Below are 18,755 nucleotides of genomic sequence, written 5' to 3'. Positions count from 1 at the left end.
ATCAGCAAGTTTGATGCGATAGGGAGAGCTAGAAGAAGACAACTTTAAATCGGCATCTTTCATTGTTTTTTCACTCATGACATTGATTGACGCACCTCCATCAATGTATGCATTAGAAATTGTCTGCCCCTCAATGATGACATCGATCACAGGCACGTCATCTCCTACATCAATATCCACCTTTTGAACCATAGGAGTCCCATTATCCCTCTTCTTCTTTTTCTTAGATTCCCTTGTGCTAGCTAGCTTACCCCATTCCTTTCTAAGCTTTGGAGAGAGTGCCAAAAGCTGCCCAGCCTTCCTCAGCTCAACCACACTCCAATGAGTGTTCCAAATACTCCAAAATAGTCAGCAAACTTCAAATTTGATGTAGAAAATCAACCTATATGCATCCAAAATGAACTGGCTCATGCAATCCGAGATACCCTGCTTTGATGCGCCTTCCAAGGCTCCAAATCACAATGTAGGGGTTCAATCAAGTATGGATAACTTGCATTGACACCTAAACAACCTCAATGTTGAATATCAACACCATCTGACATGTGTACAGATCAATTTTGTAAAACCCCTTTCTCTGTTTAGGAAAAAACCAGAAAAACCAATAGTAAATTTGCTCTAATTTCTTCAATCCTTGTCCAAATTGAGCAACCAGGCATTCATTAGCTTAGCAATGATGTCCACTAACTCCATGTAAGAGGAATTTGTCCAATTGTTTAAGACCAAAGAGTAATTGCTCGATTAAAATCACTCTGTTTCTCTGATAGCTGGGATTGGCAGTTCTTTGCCCGGTGTACTTCATCAAATTGTCGATGTCATTAGCAAATGACATAAGCAGTAACAAGAGTCCTGAGATTTTACCTGTCCATATATCGATAAGGATACCATTCGAGGATTTAGATAGATTTAGCTTCAAATTATGGATAATTCAGTGGGTCAGTTTGATATGTGGTCGCGTATTGGCCAATCGATACCGACAAGTAGAGGATGGGGGAAGACAAGTGGAGGATATGGGAGGACAAGTAGAGGATAGGAGAGCTCAAATGGAGATAGGAACTCAGATCGAGATAGGAACTCAGATCGAGATGGGAACTCAGATCAACAAATGGAGTAGAGCTAGTGCACATGGGAACTTAGACCTCACAAGTGCATGCAAAAACTCAGATCAAGGTAGGAACTCAGACTGAGATGAATATTCTGATCGAGCAAATGTATTTGAGCGATAACCTAGAAATAAGAACAGATATTCACAACTTCGCTAGTACGATTATGGGGGTGTTTTCACGTTCCGGCTCATTCGATTATGAATAATTCATCCTATTAACCTTATGTATATATAGTTTATTACTGTGCCTATGATCACGAACAATGGCATGCCCTACTTATTGAACATGCCTCATTCATTAACTAAAAGCATGATTCCACCAGCAAGCAACTTCTCCAGAGACCTATTCAGAATTGTCATCTTTGATGTCAATGTCGAGTATCGCATCAATTAGTCAATACGTGAGTATTCATGATTGTGCTGCTTATGACCATACAGATAGTAGTAGTGTCGAATCACCAACACATCTCAATACGTGAGTATTCATGATTGTGCTGCTTATGACCATACAGATAGTAGTAGTGTCGAATCACCTATTCAGCAAGCAACTTCTCCAGAGACCTATTCAGAATTGTCATCTTTGACGTCAATGTCGAGTATCGCATCGATTAGTCAATACATGAGTATTCATGATTGTGCTGCTTATGACCATACAGATAGTAGTAGTGTCGAATCACCAACACATCTCAACTTGGGAATACCACAGGATAATCCGGATATTACGCCTAACGAGGGGAGCTTGCCTAACGATGATATTACAAATATTCTGTCAGAGAACCCTTATGTTTTCATAAGTCTCCGACCTTCAAATCCCGAATGGTACAAAGAACAGATAATACAGACACAAGAAAGCAATTAAGAGGAGACGAATGATGATTAACTATATATGGATTAGAGCTCCACAAATGATGATTAACTATATATGGATTAAAGCTCCACCTACTTAAAAGTAGGCCTCTTATCTGTAAGATTCCTCCCCCAACCCCTTTTTGATGTCTAGTATCTTCCCCTGTAATCAATCCCTCTTCAGAAATATAAAGACCTTGTTTCTAACTGTTTTAACCTAGAGAGAGAAAAATATTCTAGAGAGAGAATATTTAGATTTTGAATATTTTTGGATAGAAAAATATCTCTTATAATTCAGATGAGTTTCCCTGAAGCAGAAATTTAAAAAGAATTTTCCAATGTGCAATTGGAATTAATTAGAAATAGGTATAAAGAACCTTAGCCTAAGGGTCTAGATTTTCAGAAATCTTTAGACTATGGTCCAATTAAGGTTTCTATGGGCCAATAGCATCAATCCATGTGTAGGGAGGAGATAAATCCAAATTGTAAAAAGAAAATACCCAAAAATGAGTAAATGCTCACATGAGGTGAAGAGTTGAAAATGTACAAGGTTTATTAGTAAAAAAAACTATGAGCAATATTAAAATGATTCCATTATGACTCATATGTAAGGAAGGAGAGTTCTTTAAAGGAGGTGCATATTTCACATAAGATGAAGAGTTGAAAATGTACAAGGGTTATTAATAAAAAACTATGAGCAATATTAAAAATATGAGATATTTTGGGAATAATGATTTTATTATGACACATATGTAAGGAAGGGGAGTCCCTTAAATGCTCACATAAGATGAAGAGTTGAAAATGTACAAGGTTTATTAGTAAATAAACACATATGTAAGGAAGGGGAGTTCTTTAAAGGAGGTGCATATTTCACATAAGATGAAGAGTTGAAAATGTACAAGGCTTATTAGTAAAAAAAAAAAAAAACTATGACACATATGTAAGGAAGAGGAATTCTTTAAAGGAGGTGCATATTTCACATAAGATGAAGAGTTGAAAATGTACAAGGTTTATTAGTAAAAAACTATGAGCAATACAATTTTGACACATATGTAAGGAAGGGGAATTCTTTAAAGGAGGTGCATATTTCACATGCTTGAATGAGTTTTAAACTCATAAAAATTAAGATATTTCATCTCTCCTCTCTCCTCATTCAATCCTAGTTCCAAAAAGTTAGCTTAATTGACCTAAAAATGGTCAAAAAGTGACCAAACTGACTTGGAAAATTCTAGAATCAGTTTGTTTGGTTAGGAGCTCAAATTTTCCTATAAATAGAAGCCTTTCCTTGTTGAAAAAGATATAGAGTCTTATGCCTTGTTACTCTACTCCACCTAAGCCAAATTAGATAGAGTCTTATGCCTTGTTACTCTACTCCACCTAAGCCAAATTAGATAGAGTCTTATGCCTTGTTACTCTACTCCACCTAAGCCAAATTAGATAGAGTCTTATGCCTTGTTACTCTACTCCACCTAAGCCAAATTAGATAGTGTCTTATGCTTTGTTACTCTACTCCATCTAAGCCAAAATATAGTGTCTTATGCTATGTTACTCCACCTAAGCCAAGAACTGTGAATTCTTTAATAATTCACTAGTTTTTGACACTTCTCTCTTTCTTCAATCCCCATTGGTGGCTCCATCAACATACTAAACCAATTGATTGGTTGGGGGCCTCTACCGTGAATAAAGAATCAAGCAAATCATAAGGTAAGTATATTGAATTTTGATCTTTTCTATAATTTCTCAATGATTCTCTCTTCTCAACCCCTCTCAAGCTTGAGAAGCTTAATTGGTATGGTTTTTTAAATGCTATTGAAGTTAATTGGTGAATAGTAGGGAGGAGTTACATAATTTAATAAATGCTATAGAAGTTAATTTCCATTTATGTTTAATGGTTTTTATGTAATTTCTCTCTCTCTCTCTCAAGAAATGGTCATACTCATGACCCATTCTCAATCCAAATGAAGCTTTTCATAAAGCTTTTCCTTAATCCAAGATTAAGCTATGCTTGAGGCCAAATTAATGGCTTTTTGCTATGCTTTTAGTTTATGCACATTGATGATTCAACCCATTATGGATTGATGATCTAATTAGAGACCATTCTAATTGTTTTCTTAATGATTCAATTAGAGACCATTATGGATTGATGATCCAATTAGAGACCATTCTAATTATATCCTTAATGATAAGCTTTATCCCTTTTTAAAAAAAATTTGAGATTTATCAGTCATAGTAGCGGAGCTATGGCAAAATTTTTATAGAAATTACGCATAAAATAAATTCATTCAAAGCATAAAAAGAGGATTTCCTACCATATTCTAGGAACCATCATCCTAGATTAATTAAAAGAATTTTATTATGCATGGAGATGTGGATGTATACATGTAGATGTAGATGTATAGATACGGATGTGGATGTGGAGGTGGATGTATACATGTAGATGTAGATGTATAGATGTAGATGTGGATGTGGAGGTAGATGGATGCATGTAGATGTAGATGTATAGATGTAGATGGGAATGGAAATATGGATGTATGCATGTAGATGTAGATGTGGATGTGGAGGTGGATGGATGCATGTAGATGTAGATGTATAGATGTAGATGTGGATGTGGAGGTAGATGGATGCATGTAGATGTAGATGTATAGATGTAGATGGGAATGGAGATATGGATGTATGCATGTAGATGTAGATGTATAGATGTAGATGTGGATGTGGAGGTGGATGGATGCATGTAGATGTAGATGTATAGATGTAGATGTGAATGGAGATGTGGATGTATGCATGTAGATGTAGATGTATGGAGGTGAATGTGAATGTGGATGTGGATGTATGCATAGAGATGTAGATGTATGCATGTAGATGTGAATGTACGCATATAGATGTGGATGTATGGATGTGAATATACGATATGCGATGTGAGGGAATCTGAAGTGATGAGATAGAAATGATGTGATGGGATGAGTATACATATAAATGGAATATGGAATAAGTAATGTAGATTGATGAGGGATAATGTGGAAAAATGAAAGTTAAAATAGAAATTGTGTTGTAAACTGTTTGTAAATACTGTTTGTAAATGCTGTTTGTAAATGATTGTTTTATGTCAAGAATGCTGGGGGGAGCATTTTGACCGTCTTGTGATTAAAGTCGTGATGGTAAAGTTGCAACTGCTGACGGGGAGTCAATGAAGGACGTCTCGCGTAGCAAGGTCGGCCGAGGTCTTGACCAGCCTCGGTGCGATTAAAATGGTGAGCTTCCGGTACGGTGGATGAGGGGCCAAGGAAGCGGCCTATGCGTGAAGCGCTAGGTTACCTGCGAAGGATCCTAGAGGGTGCTGACCATACGGTGCTCGGGCTCTGGGTTGCCTAGGATACCCACGCGTGCGTCGAGGAAGATATTGGAACAGAGTTGGAGTTGTTTTCTGAAATCGAGCATGGATCTGGTTGATTGACCTTGCTGGTCTTCAATGGATGAGTCCATGGCTCCTTATATGGATCTGTTGGTTGATCTTGCTGATCTTCAACGAGAGTCCATCATGTTAAGTGATTATATTGCCAAGTATTATGGGCTAGGAACTATCGAAACGGCTCCTGAGCGTTCTAGTTGCCAATGATGCCATAGATACTCTGATGAAGGAATGATGGGAAATTAAGAATCAATTGGATAAATTGGAAGATGGTGATCAATGATACTATGGTTTTATTAAAGGATTGTTTTAAACTGGTTGAATCTGGTTGAAAAAGGCAATTTCATATTGGGTGTGTGAGTGGTGTGACTAGTTTTATTTTGCATGAACATCCGGCTAGGGGGCCTTGGAACTCTTTTCCTTGGTACCCGGGACAAAACCTAACCAAATTTTTAATTGGATCCCATCACTACAGTGGTTGGGCGATTGGCTAACCCATGGGATTGGATGGGGTTAGGCTGGACTGATGGATCCGTAAATCGAGACTCAAACTTTTGTTTTTACGATAGAAAAAAAAAAAATAAATCCCGGACAGAAACTGTTCTATGGATAGGAATCAACGGCTGTGCCTCTTGAATGGGGAAAAAAGCGTTGATCCCAATGATCCAAGTGCAAGTTTCTTCCTTGAACTGACTAAGTATCTTATAGATGTAATCGGATCATCTCGATCAGAAATGATCTTGACTACGTTAGAGTAAAAAGTTATCCTGGTGGAATCGCTCGTGCTTTCCGATAAAGGAAGTTTTTTCGGGTTCGGTTTTGGAACAACCGACGGATTAGTCTCTTATCCGGATATCCGTGGGCGAGGCCCCGAGTGTGGGACCCCTGTCCCGCGCGAGAAGCGCTACTTCCGCTGCCAGTACCCCGAATCCGTTGCTCGGTGGGAACAGGGATCTTACATTATCAGCAATAGCACACCAGGGCTACTATTAGAGATAGAGAGGTTCAAATCCTCTTCACTGAATTCAATAAAACCAAAAAGGAGGGGGAATCAATTAATCCCCCATCCCGAAGTGCTGTAGGCTCGGCTAGCATCATGCATCTATTCATTCTTTCTACATAGTCAAAGGGATCTATGGGTATTCTTCCTTTCACCCGTACAAGTTACTTTCCATCCTATTTCTTGGGTTCCTATTCATGCTTTGAGCAGTTTCGTCTATCCGCCTCTCCCAGACATAGTATCTTAAGTACCGATGATGGTGACCACATCTGCTAGCATGTGATTTTTGAACGTAAAGTTGAGTCCTTGTAAATAGGCGAAGCCAGGTGCTCTTATTTTACAATGATAGGGACGATTGGTTTTATTACTGACTGGGAACACACCATATTCTCCTTTAGGTGCTTCAACTGTGCGGTATGGATAGAAAGAGCTGGTACAAAAAACCCTTTTGTATAAGGTTTGAAATGGTGAATTGGAGATTCCATGGATTGTTTCATTTAAGGTCATGATGATGAAGGACATGGCTTACAATCATCGGCTTCAATCGTGTCGCTGAGCATTTAATTAAGATGTTATACAATGATTCAAATACTTTATTACGTCTCTTCAATACGAATACAATAAGGATCGTAGCAATCTCCCGTGGTACCCATTGGTACATCAAAATCCGATTAGTCATGAACATCATGAGGTGCTGCTTTTTGCAAATCCCAGCATACTCCCGGTTGGGATAGGTAGGCCCCTTTGTTGGGCTTTCCCCCCTGGGAACCGTACGTGAAAATTTCCCTTCATAATATGGCTCGAATGCATTTCCAAGGGCATTCTTGGTTCATGTGTGAGCATCCATAGCACCATATTTTGGATTGATTGGAAGGAATCCGGCTTATTTTCTGCCAGCACAAACCGCAAAAATCTTTTTGCTTGCCTCAGGCCACTTACTGCATGGCCCACAGCAGCAGCGGAGAGCAACCGTGACCAGTGGAGTCAGAACGTGCACTACATCCACAGCAAAAGGGATGTAGTTATGACGTGTAGGTTGACGGCTTGTGCTAGGCTGGGTGGCCACGACTAGTTACTAGTCCACAGAGCCTGTAGGAATTTCTTTCGAGATCTCCATACTTTCGTACCGTCACAATTTTACGAAAGGCAGGTTGTTCACCTTAGAGTGCTACTTTGCCTGATTAAACTCTGTGCTTAAAGCCTTTATGTCTCCCTCTTTTCTTTAATTGATTTGTGCCACTTTACCCAAGTGGGCCACCCTTCAATTCAAAAGGTGTAGGTCAATTCAATTCAAAAGGTGCAGGTCACGTACTCTTATCCGAGCAGGCTTGGCCCTTGCTTTTCGGGTCTTTCTCCACCCATACCTTGTTACATGCCTAGCCCTTATTACGAATGCACAGATGAATATGGGCTTACCATGTTCCATCAATGGCATCTAACCTATGCCGATTTCGGCAAACTGTGCTCTACCACCCCAATGAGCCCATGCGGTTTTGACATGCCCAGAGGCTAAAGGCGAATCCATTCATGGTCCGTCACACTAACCAGTCGAAAAGGTGGCCCTAGCCTTGCCTCGGTCATGCTTTACTGGGCTTATACACATTTTCTTATGCTACCCCCTCTTTAGCTCACCCTAGCCCCCATCTTGAGGGACGTCCTCCTCAAGGCTTTACACCAAGTCTTTACAGTCAAAGCATGCTTGAGCAGGGTCAGGCAAAACCGTTGCCCGATGGGAACCTCCCCCATATTTCTATCGATGTCTTCATGTCGCACAACCTCTTAACATTACACCATTGAATCCCCGATCCAAAGCTTATTATGCAGTGACTGTACCGATATCCACTAATCGTTATTTCCAGATACGATTGTTGATTGGCATTTCCTCCAATTCGTCAATACAAGAAGCAAATTATTGTGTGAATGGAAAAGTGTCTCCACTCAAGCCCAAAGGCAGATCTTATGCCACTCCACCTGGTCATATATAACTGGCATGCATCCTAGCTACTGAGACCCTTTCATAGGATTCCAAAGGTTTTTCTCACTCTTCAAAAGCCCACGGAGAGTTGATGCTCCCACATCCATGGCATAAATAGTTAAAGAAGGTAAATGATTTGGGATTTGAGTTATTTCACGAAATAACACTCATATATATTGAGCTCATAACGGTACCTCGCAATTGCAAGGTCTCTCTACATCTGAAGGATAAGCGTGTTCTTAGGCCATCATGGGAACGTAGATAGGGTTGAAAGTTACTCGATGCCAGCTGTTGTTGTGTCACACACGTTCGCTTGCATCACATACACAAGTGCTCTCTGAACCGTGCGGGATGGTCACCCATCACACCGCTCTCCAACTTGAGTTTCCTTAAAAAAGGGGTTAAATTATGGCATTATCATGGTTTAGTTTTTGCCTCACTGAAGAACTCCCATCCATGAGCATTTAGGTGACATCAAGACTAGAGCCTTCATTTGTGAAGTCAACGGAGCAGCGAATGTGGGTCAAAGGCCCAAAGGGCTAGGGAGAGTGCGGGGCATGGCAAGCGCTCCTTTACCTCACAAATAGAATTAGGGGATAAAGTGCTGAGTCGTGCTCTGCAGGACAAAAGGACCCTAGAAGTCGTACATTCTGGCAACATCTTCGACACGGGTTGACTGGCCAATTCCCTATCTAGGTGTTATGACTGGCACAAACTCTAACCACACCAGCACTGCTCAAGTGTGCGACGTCGGTCTGTCCGCCGATTTAGGCCCCTTCCCTTCTCTGACACTAGCAGCACCCTATGCTTACACGGTTCCCAGCGAAAGGTGGGAAGGTACTACGAGCCCTCTCTCCCACATATCTATCGAGAAGTGTGGTTCACTTGTTTCACGAAATGCTCCTATCTCTTGGCAAAGGTCATGTGAGTGTGCAGTTACACTTCAGATGTTTGCTATACCCATATCGAATCCTAGTTTCCCTTATCCCTGGTGCACTCGCTTTGGATCTTCAACACGCAAGGAGAGACACGATAGGGAGAAAGCCCTAGCCGCCCAACACGTCCAGCTAATCGTTTCGCTGTGTCTCGCATTCACGATACTCCCCATTCAATTGCCACTTAAGGGTGTAGTTTGAGATATGCCAAGAGTTGGCTATTCCCGGTTATCTCCGTTTATGACATGCTATTGCCATCGTCATATCCTATACGTCGACTAGTAATCCACCGTGGGTTTTTGTAGTACCCACCTCCAAAGGAGGACTTCATTCGGTGACTTCACGGTCGCCCTCCAAACGATCAGAATGAGGTAAAGCTTAGAGATACGTTTTATACTCGATTAATTTTTTCATGCCCCTAGTTGGGTAGGTGCCAGTCCTTCGTTGGCTAGATCCCCCCAACGGAACCGTACGTGCAAGTCTCCCCGCATAGGGCTCGCATTTGCTGGTGAAACGTGTCTCGTTTGGTAGCTTATGTGTGTACGATTGCTGCCCCTTTGTTTTGTAACTCCCTTCCAGGGTCCCCCCATTAAAGAGGATACTTTCCCCCATAGGGAGGAGGAAAGCAAATTATCCTCCCTGTAGGCAGCACCGTCTGTCATACCATAAACCCACCAAGGCCTTGGCCTCAGGCGTGGCCCATAGGTCTAGCCGCCGCGGTAAGGCCGGCTCCTCATTCTCACTCCTTTCTCCAGCTTGAACAGAAGAAATCAGCCTCTCCCTTCCCGTCAAATGACCCAACCTTCCTGGCTCTTCGACCACTTGCCTGGTTACACTTCTGTAGCTTCAATACCCATCCCGGGTTGCTTTTCTTGTACGCTTTTGGTTTAGCTACTAGCGGGCCTACCATGCCTCGCGCCTGCATCTTTGCCAGACAGTATTTGCCAGTAGTGCCATCCCACCCGACCTGAGGATTTGGTCTGTCCCTTGCGGTTAGCCTACCCATCCCAACATGAAACAAGTGTAGTTGAAACGGAACCCTGGGCTGGTTACACGTTCCACTGTGTCGAAATGCGGAGGGTGCTCGTCGTGATAGTCACCCTGCGGGGTATGTGCGTGTGCTCTTGACGAGCACTCTAGGACCCGCCAACGCGTTCTTGTTTCTGAGAAACCCCGATGGTTGGCTCGTGAGATAACCAAAGGAAGTAGAGGACAAGGTTCTCCCTATCATTTATGCTGACCTCTAATAAAGATAACAAGGCCACCTTCACGACCTTCTCCCTTTCTTCCCTTAGGCGGTTTGCCCCACTTGAGTTGCTTGACAAACTGACTCGGTGCTACGACACGGAAGTTGTCTTCACGCGCCACCCGGCCGTGCCAAGGAACAAGTGGAGCATCGATATTGGCATGGGATATGCCGACTCGGCGCCAACAGCTTCATGCCGCACTGGAGTAATCCAATATGCGGTTTTTCACGTTCTACCGCTTCTCCATTCGTTTGAGATATTGATCATGAAACTCCATGATGAGCAGCAAGGTGTTAAGGTCCAGGATTCGAAGTGAAATTCTTGATTTGCCTGTTAGACATCGTATATTGAACCATTGTTGCTTGTTCCTCCCACTAGCCCACGATCGCGGACTCAAACCGATGAGTTTCTTGGTACATAGAAATGCGCTATCCTTTGAGAGCTATGTGAGCCAAAATAGCCGCTGGTATTTCTATTACTAAAAAACAAAATTGATGATCGTTATGTAACACCGAGAAATCTGCATTCCAAATTGGGGAAAGCGAACGTTCCTAGGGCCCAATAGTCAAACAAGTGTAGTGCTTTGTGGCATCATGTCACGAGTAACTCCGTAAACAATGGCTCAAGCAGTAAGCTACCAAAGGGCCATTGTAACGATCCTAATGGTTATTTTTGGGCTCTACTGATTTCGCAGGTTGGGTTGGAAAACATGCCATCTCCAGGTTCGATTAGCCTTTTACTCCTAACCACAAGTTGTCTCCATATAATGCCATACATGTGGGCTCGGTCCGTTCCACCTTCTTATCAACCTGTTCATGGCACCCGGTCTTGGGTCTTTTTAAAAGAACTTCCCATGGTTTACAATTTGCTTTCACTATGCCTACTCGGAATCAATTAAGCTTGCTGTTGCAAAAAACGCCAGTACACTGTGACCGCCGCGATGGCACCAATTGCTTGTGGTATATAGAGAACCTTTTGAGATTGCCTGACCCGATGAGGTACTTTGTTCTTGGAAGTGGGGAAACCCAGAAAAGTGGCTAGTTCACCCCAAATCTACTTCTATGGCGAGTAAGGAGAACTCTCCACCAAATGGCACATTGCTTTTCCATGAAAAACAGGCCCTAGGGGCCCATTCCCATCCAACCATGGACACACCAAAAGATTCATCCCCGATAGGAGGCCATAGCATGGGATTCCCAATCGGCCTCGAATACACCCGGACGGACGAACGTGGGGGGCCACGGAGGGGATAGATTCAGCCCTCGCCTCGATCCAACTCTAACGAATGCACAAAACAAACTTAGCCGCCCCAACCAACCCACAAAGAATTTCGAGAGAAAAGCCAAGCCACGCACGTTGCCATAGTAGATCCAAGGAAGGAAAGCCAGGGGAACGGACCCACTTTGAGAAAGGTGAAGGAAACCAAAAAGGTGGTAGGGCCAGAGAGCCGCGTAACCCATTGCTTGTGGAAAAACAAATGGAAGAAGGCGTATAGACACGGATAAGGGGGACAGGAAAAGCCTATTCACCAGCCCTTTCCTTGTGGCCTGGATAGATCCCACCACTGCTACTGCTAATCGTAGCTGCTACCTTAGTGGATCAGGTACGCTGCTACCTTAGCGAGTACCTTAGTGGATCGTCTAGGCTCTTATTTCAACTACACAAACTATGTAGTGGTTATCATTGGTACATATTTGTTAGACAAAACAGAACAACTATATCATTGGTAGAGACTTGTTTGGCAGGCAACTACACAAACTATTCCCTTAACGACTAACTACACCATATAGCCGTCTACGAAGTTGATATAGGTTTTTTAATGGTAGAGACAGGCGGGTGGCCCTATATTATTATAGACTAATTTTATGTGCCTACGTGCCTTGAGGGTGGGTAGTTCATGTAGGTGCACCAAGATTCTTTACCTCGTAGTAGCGGATTTACGCTTTCATGCATTTTCCACCATGTTGCAACCACAGAGGTTTTCATCTATCACTTCTTGTAGTGGTAGGTGACTCAAGATTTTTCTTGGTTTCATGCACGCGGAAATGAGAGAGACCTAGAAATTGAGAGGAATACCTTGGAGCTACAGTCGGCTAGTGAAACGAGGGAAAAAGCCCATAGCCACTCTATGCCTATGGGCTTTCATAAAGACCTCCACGTTACTGCCGCAGTTTTACCAATTAACTCGTTGAGCTAGAGGAAGAATTGGCCTTTCTCTAATTTATCATAAACAAATGACAGGTATTTGTTTCTACCGCGCTCGGAGGCTTATCAAAACAATGGCCTCTCTGATTTCAGACTCAACCTCCACAGAAATCTTTGCCAATAGATTTTTAGGACTGGTATCGAGACGAGCGATAACATCCGATTTGCTGGGAGGATCAACTGTAGCATGATTTTGTCCCGTTTCGGGCTCGGTCATTGGGGTTGTGATTCTTGTAGGTTCGGAAAGGAAATTCTAGTAAAATTTTGAGCCATCATTCTGTGAGGACTTATTCGCATCGTTACTTGCGGCCGCCAATATTCTCATTTGTGGGCAGCTGTACCCAACCATCCATAGTGTAGTTGTTACTAAACTCTTTGTTTGAGATCCCGATTTGAACCAATCGTGTTTGAAAAACCCACTAAAGTCATCTGAGTCAGAGCTAGGCACGGTATGTGGGGGTAGTAGCCTCTTTTCCTTTAAAACGGTTGTTTAACATTGAACCGTCTCCGGATACCTCCGCATTGTCCCCCTTATAAGTGTTAGTTTGCGGTTTATGCATGTTGTTATCCATACTATCGGATAAGACTGACTTATAAGAGTTTTTTTGTTGTTTATCCATGTTGTTACTCCTATGAAAGATGAGGCCAAAAGCTAGCAAATCGGAGTCTTTTTCGGGTGCCCTTGCTTATTCAAATAATTCGGAACCTAGTGACCTTCAGTCCCAATCTATTTACTCAATTTCTCAGAATGTTCCAAGCAGCATAGAAAAACGCTAAAGAATATGATGAATAATAATATGACCCACTCTTTAATATGGATAAGAGCTCCACCTGCTCAATAGATGCACCGATATCTTGATCGGGAGTACCAGGCTTTGAACAGAATGGTCAGAGGTTCAAGTCCTCTTTGCTGCTACATCATTTTACTGACTCAGAATAAATCTTTAAAACGATTGGACTCTTTAAGCAAACATACGTCTTATTGTGCTAGATCAATTCTAGGTTGATGTAGAAGGCATAATTGGCTATTTACTCCAATTGTGCAAACGAACATGTGTTCATGGGGCCTATCTTATGTCAAGTGGTTCACGTGCTGATGGACCTCCCTTCATCTCCTTCCACCTTTATTCGTTGGTCGCAACTTGTTATCATTGGTCGATACCACTGAGATAGGTGCGGCAATAACCAACATAATTATTCCCATAGATGAGTTACCTTATACGTGCGCAGCTTGTGAGTGCTGCTTTTGTGACCATATGATGGACGGGCTTATGGAAGTGTAAAGAGTTCTTCTATCTTTACTGTATAAGCTCCGAGAATGAATAAAGTTTAAATCTTGTTCTTATCTTACTCTCTTTAAGACTTTTCGTGGTTAATCTTGATTAAAAATTTACTCTAAGTCTCATATTCGTGCATCTTGCGAAATTATCCCAGTTTGCGAGATGAGGACATCTCGCATTTTTTAAGTGGGGTAGAATGTAAGATTCCTCCCCCACCCCCTTTTTTGATGTCTAGTATCTTCCCCTGTAATCAATCCCTCTTCAGAAATATAAAGGCCTTGTTTCTAACTGTTTTAGCCTAGAGAGAGAAAATTATTCTAGAGAGAGAATATTCAGATTTTGAATATTTTTGGATAGAAAAATATCTCATCTTATTAAAATAAGTTCCCCTGAAACAGAAAGTCAGAAAGAATTTTCCAATGTGCAATTGGAATTAATTGGAAATAGGTATAAAGAACCTTAGACTAAGGGTCTAGATTTTCAGAAATTTTTGGATTATGGTCCAATTAAGGTTCCTATGGGCCAATAGCATCAACCCATGTGTAGGGAGGAGATAAATCCAATTTGTAAAAGAAAATACCCAAAAATGAGTAAATGCTCACATAAGATGAAGAGTTGAAAATGTACAAGGTTTATTAGTAAAAAACTATGAGCAATATTAAAAATATGAGATATTTTGGGTATCCAAAAATGAGTAAATGCTCACATAAGATGAAGAGTTGAAAATGTACAAGGTTTATTAGTAAAAAACTATGAGCAATATTAAAATGATTCCATTATGACACATATGTAAGGAAGGGGAGTTCTTTAAAGGAGGTGCATATTTCACATAAGATGAAGAGTTGAAAATGTACAAGGTTTATTAGTAAAAAACTATGAGCAATATTAAAATGATTCCATTATGACACATATGTAAGGAAGGGGAGTTCTTCAAAGGAGGTGCATATTTCACATGCTTGAATGAGTTTTAAACTCATAAAAATGGAGATATTTCATCTCTCCTCTCTCCTCATTCAAGTCTAGTTCCAAAAAGTTAGCTTAACTGACCTAAAAATGGTCAAAAAGTGACCAAACTGACTTGGAAAATTCTAGAATCAGTTTGTTTGGTTAGGAGCTCAAATTTTCCTATAAATAGAAGCCTCCCCTTGTTGAAAAAAATATAGTGTCTTATGATTTGTTACTCTACTCCACCTAAGCCAAAATATATAGTGTCTTATGCTTTGTTACTCTACTCCACCTAAGCCAAAATATATAGTGTCTTATGCTTTGTTACTCTACTCCACCTAAGCCAAAATATATAGTGTCTTATGCTTTGTTACTCTACTCCACCTAAGCCAAAATATATAGTGTCTTATGCTTTGTTACCCTACTCCACCTAAGCCAAAATATATAATGTCTTATGCATTGTTACTCTACTCTACCTAAGCCAAAAACTGTGAATTCTTTAATAATTCACTAGTTTTTGATACTTCTCTCTTCTTCAATCCCCATTGGTGGCTCCATCAACGTACTAAACCAATTGATTGGTTGGGGGCCTCTGCCGTGATCAAAGAATCAAGCAAATTATAAGATAAGTATAGTGAATTATGATCTTTCTATAATTTCTCAATGATTCTCTCTTCTCAACCCCTCTCAAGCTTGAGAAGCTTAATTGGTATGGTTTTTTAAATGCTATTGAAGTTAATTGGTGAATAGTAGTGAAGAGTTACATAATTTAATAAATGCTATTGAAGTTAATTTCCATTTATGTTTAAATTCTAATGGTTTTTATGTAATTTCTCTCTCTCACTCAAGAAATGGTCATACTCATGACCAATTCTCAATCCAAATGAAGCTTTTCATAAAGCTTTTCCTTAATCCAAGATTAAGCTATGCTTGAGGCCAAATTAATGGCTTTTTTCTATGCTTTTAGTTTATGTATAATGATGATTCAATCCATTATGGATTGATGACCCAATTAGAGACCATTCTAATTATTTCCTTAATGATAAGCTTTATCCCTTAGAAAAAATTGAGATTTATCAGTCATAGTAGCGGAGCTATGGCAAAATTTTTATAGAAATTACGCATAAAATAAATTCATTCAAAGCATAAAAAGAGGACTTCCTACCATATTCTAGGAACTATCATCCTAGAGTAATTAAAAGAATTTTATTATGCATGGAGATGTGGATGTTTGCATGTAGATGTAGATGTATGGATGTGAGTGTGAATGTGGAGGTAGATGTTTGCATGTAGATGTAGATGTATGGATGTGAGTGTGAATGTGGAGGTGGATGTATGCATGGAGATGTGGATGTATGCATGTAGAAGTAGATGTATAGATGAGGATGTAAATAGAGATGTGGATGGATGCATGTAGATGTAGATGTATAGATGTGGATGTGAATGGAGATGTAGATGTATGCATGTAGAAGTAGATGTATAGATGAGGATGTAAATAGAGATGTGGATGGATGCATGTAGATGTAGATGTATAGATGTGGATGTGAATGGAGATGTAGATGTATGCATGTAGATGTAGATGTATAGATGTGGAGGTGGATGTATGCATGAAGATGTAGATGTATAGATGTGGATGTGAATGTGGAGGTGGATGTATGCATGTAGATGTAGATGTATGGAGGAGAATGTGGATGTGGATGTGGACGTATGCATAGAGATGTGGATGTAGGCATGTAGATGTGAATATACGCATATAGATGTGGATGAATGGATGTGAATGTGCATGTAGATGTGGATGTATGGATGTGGATACATGAATGTGCATGTAGATGTGGATGTGAAAATAGATGTATGGATGTAGATGTGGATGTATGGATGTGAATGTGGATGTGGATGTAGATATATGTATGGATGTGAATATATGATATGTGATGTGAAGGAATCTGAAGTGATGAGATGGAAAAGGATGTGATGGGATGAATACACATATAACTGGAATGTGGAATAAGCAATGTGGATTGATGAGGGATAATGTGGAAAAATGAGAGTTAATATAGAAACTGTATTTTGTGACTATTTGTAAATGCTGTTTGTAAATGACTGTTTTATGTCAAGATTGCTGGGGAAGCATTGTGACTATCTTGTGATTAAGGTCGTGGAGACCTAACTGATAATGTTGCAACTGTTGACGGAGAGTCAATGAAGGACGTCTCGCGTAGCAAGGTCGGCCGAGGTCTTGACCAGCCTCGGTGCGATTAAAATGGTGAGCTTCCGGTACGGTGGATGAGGGGCCAAGGAAGCGGCCTATGAGTGAAGCGCTAGGTCACCTGCGAAGGATCCTAGAGGGTGCTGACCATACGGTGCTCGGGCTCTGGGTCGCCTAGGATACCCACGCGTGCGTCGAGGAAGATATTGGAACAGAGTTGGAGTTGTTTTCTAAAATCGGGCATGGATCTGGTTGATTGACCTTGCTGGTCTTCAATGGATGAGTCCATGGCTCTTTATATGGATCTGTTGGTTGATCTTGCTGATCTTCAACGAGAGTCCATCTCGATAAGTGATTATATTGCCGAGTATTATGGGCTAGGGATTAGGAAACGGCCCCTGTGAGTGGACAGGTGGTGAGCGTCCTAGTTGCCAATGATGCCATAGATACTCTGATGAAGGAATGATGGGAAAATTAAGAATCAACTGGATAAATTGGAAGATGGTGATCAGTGATACTATGGTTTTATTAAAGGATTGTTTTAAACTGGTTGAATCTGTGAAAAGGCAATTTCTCATCGGTGTGTGAGTGGTGTGACTAGTTTTATTTTGCATGAACATCCGGCTAGGGGGCCTTGGAACTCTTTTCCTTGGTACCCGGGACAAAACCTAACCAAATTCTTAATTGGATCCCATCACTACAGTGGTTGGGCAGTTGGCTAACCCATGGGATCGGATGGGGTTAGGCTGGACTGATGGATCCGTAAATCGAGACTCAAACTTTTGTTTTTACGATAGAAAAAAATAAATCCCGGACAGTAACTGTTCTATGGATAGGAATCAACGGCTGTGCCTCTTGAATGGGGAAAAAAGCGTTGATCCCAATGATCCAAGTGCAAGTTTCTTCCTTGAACTGACTAAGTATCTTATAGATGTAATTGGATCATCTCGATCAGAAATTATCTTGACTACGTTAGAGTAAAAAGTTATCCTGGTGGAATCGCCCGTGCTTTCCGATAAAGGAAGTTTTTCTGGGTTCGGTTTTGGAACAACTGACGGATTAGTCTCTTAACCGGATATCCGTGGGCGCGGCCCCGAGTGTGGGACCCCTGTCCCGCGCGAGAAGCGCTACTTCCGCTGCCAGTACCCCGAATCCGTTGCTCGGTGGGAACAGGGATTCGGTGGGAAGGGGGATCTTACATACCATTATTTGAGGCTCAATTGTATCCTCTTCATGGTCAACTACCCTTGGATGCCCACATCTTGCGTGCGTCCTCCACATTCTGCATGTCATTATTCTTTGTCGTGGTTGAGCCTTTGCTTATTTCTGGGAAGTAACTCACATGGCTTGAGAGTCAAGTGGAAATCCTCTCTTAGGTATAACATATTGAGAACTTCCTTAGAGATAAAACATCTAATCTCTCAGTTTATTCTTCCATCACTAGGCTTTAGCATAATATATAATTAATAATCTTGTCTAAGTTATGTCTTTATCTTAGTAGTGAAAAAGGAGAAAAACAAAAAGGGCATTGAATGAAAGAGAGAGAGGGATATGGGAGCGAGAGAGCAAGGGAGGTGGAAGTTGTTGGAGAATAGATTGGGAGAGGGA

At 41.1% G+C, this 18,755-nt stretch overlaps 1 pseudogene; it reads left to right on the top strand.

The window, feature by feature from the left end:
* Window positions 1–9,030: 9,030 nt before the first annotated feature.
* LOC147602819 (uncharacterized) lies at window positions 9,031–9,634 on the top strand (annotated as a pseudogene).
* Window positions 9,635–18,755: the final 9,121 nt, after the last annotated feature.

This window comes from Cibotium barometz, chromosome 65, assembly GCF_041138505.1.
Source record: "Cibotium barometz isolate CiBa-2024 chromosome 65, ASM4113850v1, whole genome shotgun sequence".
Taxonomy (NCBI): Eukaryota; Viridiplantae; Streptophyta; class Polypodiopsida; order Cyatheales; family Cibotiaceae; genus Cibotium; species Cibotium barometz.
The sequence above is the reverse complement of the archived record's forward strand: the minus strand, read 5'-3'. Positions and strand labels throughout refer to the sequence as shown.